Source organism: Myotis lucifugus, unplaced genomic scaffold, assembly GCF_000147115.1.
Source record: "Myotis lucifugus unplaced genomic scaffold, Myoluc2.0 scaffold_76, whole genome shotgun sequence".
Taxonomy (NCBI): domain Eukaryota; kingdom Metazoa; phylum Chordata; class Mammalia; order Chiroptera; family Vespertilionidae; genus Myotis; species Myotis lucifugus.
This window is the reverse complement of record NW_005871124.1, coordinates 3,147,752-3,156,513: the sequence shown is the minus strand read 5'-3', so window position 1 is coordinate 3,156,513 and position 8,762 is coordinate 3,147,752. Positions and strand designations below refer to the sequence as shown.

The window sequence follows — 8,762 nt, the reverse complement described above, 5'->3', positions numbered from 1 at the left end:
AAAGAAAAGAAATGGGTTGTGAAACACTTCTTTTTACAAGAAAAAAGATGATGATAGGTTACTTAGAAAAATTTACACATAAATAGGTTTAGTGTAATTACCAAATGCTTAGGATTGCATGAGGTGAGAAAGAAAGCTGTGTAGGTTACTAACGCAGAGGGGTGTGTCTGTGTGTGTGTGTGTGTGTGTGTGTGTGTGTGTGTGTGGTGTGTTAGGTAAGTGTTAACTGAGGATGGACAGGACAATAAGTATCATCAGGTACTTTTTTACTTGATCTTGTTCCACAACAACTCTGTGATATCTTTGATTATAGATTAAAAAAAAAAACAAAGTAGGCAAAACAAAGTCACTAAACATGCAGTAAAGGGTTATCAAAATGTATGGTTTAAGGGAGGCAGTATTTGAAACACGTAGCCTCTAGAAGAGAAAAAAAAAGTCAATAAAGGAGAGAAACTCCACTTGGCGCTTAGGTGGTATAAAGGAAAAATAAAGCTAAAGAGGGAACTATAGGGTTCTACAGGTTAGAGGAGAATCATTAAACCAGAGAACACACAGCTTTTCAACCCCCCACCAACACAAACAAAGAAATCTGCTTAAAGTGTCTGGACTTTGTTATGTTGAGAGAAAGACTTCAGCAAATGTTTGCTGGGTCATCTTTAAGAATAGGACACAGAGAAGACATTGATCAAAGCCTTACTGGATTCCTTTCTCTCATATCTAGTTCATATAAAATTATAGTTATCTCTGATAGCTTCCTTCCTGGAACAGGTCCTCTATCTAAGTTATTTTAGGAAGTTAGGGGGAAGGTCCAAGTTTTTTCCTCGAGTCCTACATTTCTTAAAAATAACCAGCTTAAAATAATCAGTATTTTTTTTAAAAAGCATATTTTGGGGTGGAAAACGCTGTTTTTCTTCACCACAAAGAAATGAACAACAGGAAAATCAGCAAATCCACATAGAACTATTCTAAAACAATCAGAAAATAAACTGTCACACATATGAGAAAATTTCACACATTTGAGGCAAAGTTCCTATAGGAAAAACAACCATAAAGCAGAAGAGAACTGTAAAAATTAAATATAATCCAATATACATTTGAGGATATGAAAAACCACCTTGTAAGAAATTAATTTTAAAAACTAAGAAAGGAAATAGTAAAAAAAAAAAAGGAAGATATAAAAAGAGTTGATTTGTTTAGGAAAGTATTTTAAATAGGCAAAAATATGTTAGAAATAAAGTATACCCAAGGAAAAATAGATTCAAGTGAAATTTAATAAGGGGTATTAAAGAAAGACAAGAAAACAACCAAGATAATCAAAGGAGATAAAAATTAAAATGGATCAGAGAGCAAGTAGTAAAAATGAATGACAAAAAAAGTAAGAATAATATTCATGGCAGCAGAGGCTACTTACTGCAGTGATTTAAACCCATTCACAACTTTATTACAGCCTGTGGAAAACCTTGAGCTAGAGGTACCCAGCTTGAACATGCCAGGATTTCTATCCCACAGATCTTGTGAGATTTAAAGAGAAATGTTTGTGTTTTGCTCTGAGGCGGAGAGGTCACAGACATGGTGGCCATAAGGGGCAGAGGAAATATTTGAAGAAACCATGACTGAGAATTTTCTGAAAAATAATGACATACATCAAATCAGAGCTCGAAGAAGTGGCTAGAACCCCATGTAGAATAAATACCATGTACACAGACACATCCTACGCCCCTGTACACATCATTTCCACACTGCGGAAAATTTGAGAGAAAAATAGTGAAAGCAGCCAGAGGAGAAAGACACATTTCATAAAGAGGAACAGAGATGGGAAAGCTGACAACCCGGCCTGCGAGTCTGATGTTTGCATCTCTAAGTGTGCACGCAGCCAAAGAAGAGAAATAAAAAAAGCAGGTAGGCCCTAGCTGGTTTGGCTCAGTGGATAGAGTGACGGCCTGCAGACTGAAGGGTCCTGGATTTGATTCCAGTCAAGGGCACATGCCTGGGTTGTGGGCTCGATCCCCAGTGGGGGACGTGCAGGATTCTCTCTCATCATTGATGTTTCTATCTCTCTCCCTCTTCCTTCCTCTCTGAAATCAGTAAAAATGTATTTTTGAAAAAAGCAGCTAGGGAAACCAGAGCAGCTCCCCATGTATATTTCACCACCTCTCCTGTCTAAATATCATGAAGAGCAGCCTGGTAATTTACAAATAGGCTCTGCCTCCATCAGCACCAGAAATGGTCATTACATTGTCTGGTGCAAGGATATTTAGATCTTTGTGAAGAATGAGATAATGGATATAGTCCAATTTGGAAAAGGTAGACGAATATGTTTACCTGAATAAGCCACCGTGAGATTTTCTTCCGAAAATTGGAGTGATTAGAGTTTCAGGATTGGCAGGCTTGGTTTCAGCAAGACAAGGTTCTCGATTGAAGAAAATTGTTTATCCATTGGGACTGCCCCCTTCAAGAGCCACTGTTTGTTACCCAGTTCAGTCCATAATAATTGTAAAGGTCACCAGGAAAGGGCCAGCAGATTTACAAAACAGTTAAATCACCGTGGACAAAACAATCATAAAAACTAAGACCTAAGGTCGAATTTAAATGGACTAAAAAGGTAGGAAGCTCTGATGAAATAGAAATCCCTGCAAAAACAGCTAATGAGCTGAAAACACCCAGCAGCTTTGCCAACAGAAGTTGGATCTGAAACTAAGACCAAATCAGAATCTACCCCAGGGGCTACACGATTTATGCATGACCTGAAGCTCATGGATCATGGGCAGTCCCTTGCCGAAGATGTGGATATATACAGCTCTAGAAACTGAGATAGTCTCCGTGGAGACCATGAGATGTGTGAGGTTCCAAATAATGATAAAAAAAATCATGTAATGGGTAATGGTGATACATAAAGCATAACTTAAAACAAGGTTACCCTTACATCTTCTAATGGACAGTTTGACCAACCACATAGCTAACTAAAACACACACAGCAAATACAATCCAAGCAATATTAAAAGATTGGTGAACAGGCAGAGATAGTAGTATTATGATGCATTTGATGACATCTAAGAGTGTTAATAAAAATAGAATAAATATGTGAACAGTTATGAGAGTAAGATTTAAAAAATGTATGTGTATATATAAATACTCATACACACATATATTTGCTTTAGCTTTTTCTAATTAATGTCAGCTAAATTAGAATGGTCTGTGGAAGGATGCATTCCCTATCCTCTTTTTTCGTTTCCCAGAGCTGGAATAAAATATCTATATTTTGTGACAAAAGAAAATGTTTGTGGTTTTACGCCACTGGTTTGTGGGTTTATTTGTTACATAGGGATATGTAGTGGGTACAGATTATTTTTTTACTTGGAAATCTGGTACTGCCATAATAAATAACTAAAATATGGGCATGGCATTGAAACTGGGCAACAAACTTTGAGAAGAGTGTTAGTGTTTAAAATCCCTTAACACACTATAAAATGTTGGGCTTTGAAGAAGATGCTAGCGAGAGCTCCAGAGAAAGAGAAAAAAAATGTATTAGAAACGAAGAAAGGAGATTCTTGTGATGAAGTGGCAGAATCTAGCTGTTATCTGAAGATATGTTGAAAGTAGAAAATGTGGCCAATGAACTGGATGATCTAAGGCTATTTCTAAGCAACATTTTGAAGATGCCACCTGATTGCTTCTTACTGTTTATAATACAGTCATAGTTGCATAACGACATTTTATTAAATGAAAGACTGCATATATGAACATAGTCCCATCCTATCTAATAAAAGACAAAAAAGGGTAATTGACCGTACCTTCACTACGCTTCCCATTGGCTAATCAGGGTGATATGCAAATTAGCGCCAACAAAGATGGTGTTTAATTTGCATATGTAGGCTCCAAGCGGTGGAGCGAAGCCAAACGGCCCTGAAGCTGGCCGAGCAGCGAGGCCTCATGGCCCCAAGATCAGCGGAGCCTCAAGGCCTCCCACCCCGGGATCAGTGGAGCTGCGAGGCCTGACGGCTTGGGGGGGGGGGGCGCCTCTGGCCAGAGCCCAGCCAGAGCGAAGGCCTGGGTGCCAGCAGCCAAGGGAAGGGAAGGCCTATTGCACGAATCTCTTTGTGCAACAGACCTCTAGTAAGGTTATAAAGGAGCTGAAAAATTTCTAATTCTTAATGTCATTGTAGTCATCCTCAAGTCATAGCACAATGCATTACACAAATACCATCATGTTACAGTTGCCTACAGTGTACAGTACAATAACACACTCTAGAGGTTTGTAGTCTAAGATCTGCAGGGGAACATAATTTGTCAACCCCAAATATGTCTATTTGGCATAGGATTATTTTAGGCTGGTTAATTTTAAGAAAGAGCAAACATGAGAGAAGTTCTGAAAACCAAGTAGAAGTGAGTTACCCTTTGTGAAAGACATTTATGTGGATAAAGTAAATCTCCATTTGTAAGGGTCTCTCCTTGGCTGTACCAGGAAGAGGAGAAGGACCATCTTTCTAGAAACTCTTATTAATGCAGAAGAGAAACTTAATTCAGCATAACAACCTTACCCTTGTTTACACTGCTTTTCCTGGTCACCTCCTGTAACTGACTCTCCGTATTCCCAGCATTTTTTTAAGTGTTAAGCTGAAGATGGTATTTAAGGCAGTGGCTTCAGCCATTTTTATAAGTTACTCCGTTTTCCTGGATCTCTCCCATGTATACAGGAGGAATACATGCTATTCAACTTTTGTTTGTTTTTTTCCTGTTAATCTTTTATTACATGGATGTCTCAGCCAAGAACCCAGAAAGGTAGAGAGAAAATTATTTTTCCTCCCATACAGAACAATAAGCTGTACATATAGCCTAGGTGTGTACTAGACTAGACGATCTAAGTTTGTGTAAATACACTCTATGATACTTGCAGAATGATGAAATCATCTATTAAGAAATGTCTAAACCTGTAAAGAATTTTATGAGTTTATTTCAGCCAAATAGACATCATGCCTAGAAGCAAGATCTCAACAGACTGAGAAAAATGCTTCCCATAATGGCAATTTGTAGTTTCTTTTATGCATTTGGAGTTAAGGAGGGAACATAAGGAAGCTTACATGAACGTAGGAGAAAGCAAGACAGGGAAATTTCTATGATTAGATTACAGAAGAGTTAATAAGATTACATGCTCTCTTGAGGGTGGTTATGCTATGCTTCCCAGGGATCAAAGACACCTTTTAAAGGTATGTTAACCGCCAAAACCAGTTTGGCTCAGTGGATAGAGCGTCGGCCTGCAGACTGAAAGGTCCCAGGTTCGATTCCGGTCAAGGGCATGTACCTGGGTTGCGGGCACATCCCCAGTAGAGGGTGTGCAGGAGGCAGCTGATCGATGTTTCTCTCTCATTGATGTTTCTAACTCTCTATCTCTCTCCCTTCCTCTCTGTAAAAAATCAATAAAATATATTAAAAAAAATAATAAGATTACCATCTTCTAAAAAATAAAAAAATAAAAAATAAAGGTATGTTAACCTAGATGCACAAAAACAATGGACAGGGTTTGCTTAAGGTCAATATAAAGTTTTTATAGTCCTGCGATGTTTCTTTTGGTTAGATTTATTACTGAGTCCCTTTTTTGTTCACATCGCAACACATTTCTCAGAACGTATTCCCATCATTAAGCAGCACATGGATATAAAATGTGAGAAGAGAGAGATAAATTGAGGGAAAGATGGTTTAAAAAAAGAGGTAGGATTTAGGGCTTTAAAACTTCTCAGCCCCTCCAAAGGGGCATACAATGTTAAAACTTAAAAATGCCTCTCGATCAAAGATCATATCCAGAGCATACCTCCCCAAAAACATTGTCTAAAAATGAAGTCAAAGTTATGACTGCAAACTTCTTTGTTAATTTTTTAAAAATATCAAAGGTTTTGTTTAGATCTTTAGAGTTATATTCAGTCACACACAAACACCTTTAAAGAGATTAAACATGTACCTCATAGATACTTTAAATGAAAATGTTTTTTTTCTTTTTTTTAATTATCACCTGAGGACATGCTTTCATTGATTTTTTTAGAGACAGAGGAAGGGAAAGGAGACACACACACACACACACACACACACACACACACATATATATATATATATATATATATATATATATAGAGAGAGAGAGAGAGAGAGAGAGAAACATCATTGTGAGAATAAAACATTGATTGGTTGCCTCTCACACTCACCCAGGCCAGTCAGGGATTGAACCCACAACCTGGGTATGTATGCTGACCAGGAATCAAACCCGTCACCTTTCTGTGCATGGGCTGATGCTCCTACCAACTGAACCACACAGCCAAGCCTAAATTTAAGCTTTAAGGATGTTGTCCTGTAGCTCACTCAGCAGAAGCACAAAGTAGAAAAAAAATATCTCAAAGAGATTTGTAGGTGTGGCTATTCTCTAATTTACAAAAGACCCATAGAGTCAATAATAAAACGATATCACCAAGATTACTGTCAGTGTGAACCATGAAGAACAGAGAGAAAATAAAGAAAGAGGTTCTTGGATCCCCATAAGTCTAATGGTAGGTAGAAGGTGGAGGAAACCAGTCTGTGGCAAATGCTCAGATGGTGAACTCAAAAGTCAGGCAAATATAGCCGAGCACCCAAGGCTAATAGAGGAACATCCCACACTTACCTGGCTGGGTTTCAGAATGTCTGTGAAGCAGTGCTTCTCCTTTCTACATCTACAGAACAAGAGCAGGTACACCCAAGAAGCTGCACCTGGACCTGATTTAGATTCTGAGGTTCTGAGTTGTTACTGTAATAGTTTATGAATTTTTTTCAATATATTTTATTGATTTTTTTCAGAGAGGAAGGTAGAGAGATAGAGAGTTAGAAACATCGATGAGAGAGAAACATCGATCAGCTGTCTTCTGCACACCACCTACTGGGGATGTGTCTGCAACCAAGGTACATGCCCTTGGCCGGAATCGAACCTGGGACCTTTCAGTCTGCAGGCCGACGCTCTATCCACTGAGCCAAACCGGTTAGGGCTGTTTATGAATTTTTGAAACGACACCTTGCATGTGGAATTGAAGTGTGTCATTGAGAACCAGTAGGCAGCCTCTAAGATGCTTCCAAAGATCCCTGCTTTCTTCTGGTATTCAAGCCCCTGTAGTGTAGGCTGAACTTGTGACTAGATTCTAATGATTAGTGTATGGTAAACGTAAAGGGACGTCACTTCAAAGATTAAGTGACAAAAAGGTTGTGACCTCTGTCTCACTCACTTTCTATCACTTGTTCTGAAAGAGGACAGCTACCATGTCATAAACAAGGAACTGAAATTTCCAACAAACCAGCAAGGACCTGAGGTCTGTCTGACAGCAACTAGCAAAACGTGAGGGTGAATCATGCCCCAGTTAAACCTTGGAATGACTATAGCCCTGGCCAGCAACTTGCTTTAAGCCTTGTAGAATTACTTGTTTGTTAACCAATAACTAACACAGTCAGTTATTAAAAGAAAAGTGTTTTTAATTTTCTCACAAAACACAATCCAACTATATTCTTTGGACATGGGATACATCTAAAACTAAGTGATTTAGCCCTAACTGGTTTGGCTCAATGGATAGAGCGTCAGCCTGCGGACTGAAGGGTCCCAGGTTCGATTCCGGTCAAGGGCATGTACCTTGGTTGTGGGCACATCCCCAGTAGGGGGTGTGCAGGAGGCAGCTAATCAATGTTTCTCTTATTGATGTTTCTAACTCCCTATCCTTCTCCCTTCCTCTCTGTAAAAAATCAATAAAATATATTTTAAAATAAATAAAACTAAGTGATTTATAAAGCCAAAACTGAGGAATAAGAAAGTATACTAAACAAATGCAAACAAAAAGAAAACTGCCCAAAAGTATTAAATGTAACAAAGTAGTACATTTTTGTGTGCTAAAATTCATCATACAACATCAAGATAAAGTGAATATGGACATTTATGCACTAAAGTACACAGCAACTACATTTTAGAAACAAAAACCACAGGATATGCAAGGAAACATGTAGACAAACACTAATAATAAAGATGTTACTGTAATACTCTCTGTATAAGACATATCAAATGGACAAAAATATATAAGGAGCTAGAATACCTAAACAACATAACTTATAACACAGATGTTACAGATGTATATAGAACTAAACATCCTGATATACCTTCTACTCAAGCATCCATGGCACATTGACAAAATTTGATCATATATTAGGTCATAAGAAAAACATCAGTAATTTATGTTTTGTAGAAATATTACAAATAACATATGTGATTATGATACAATAAAACTGGAAATTACTAATGAAAACAAATAAGCAAATAAACAAAACAAATTAGTTCTTCCACCTGGAAATAAAAAAAATCTTTCTATTAAACAACTCATGGTTGCAAGGGAAACACAGATTGAAATTATAGAATCTATAACAAAGAAGATAATGAAAACAGTACATATTAGAATCTACAGAATACAATTAAAGCAACGATCACAGGAAAATTCATAGGTTTAGAAACAAATTAGGAAAATGATAAAATAAACAAAATAAACAAAAAGGACTAGCAAACAAAGTATAAAGATAAAAGCATAGGTTGAAACAGGAAACAATGAACCTAAAAACAAAGATTGAGAACAGAAAGCAATAGAACACATTAATAATTCAAAATCATATTTTTAAAGAAAAATAATAAAACAGACACATCACTAGCTAACTTGTTCAAAAGCAAAAGTATGGCACAAATATATAAAATAAGAAGTGACAAGAAGCAAACAATC

General features: G+C 37.3%; 1 pseudogene; it reads left to right on the top strand.

The window, feature by feature from the left end:
- Positions 1 to 1,812: 1,812 nt before the first annotated feature.
- LOC102428170 lies at positions 1,813 to 2,810 on the top strand (annotated as a pseudogene).
- The last annotated feature ends 5,952 nt before the right edge of the window (positions 2,811 to 8,762 follow it).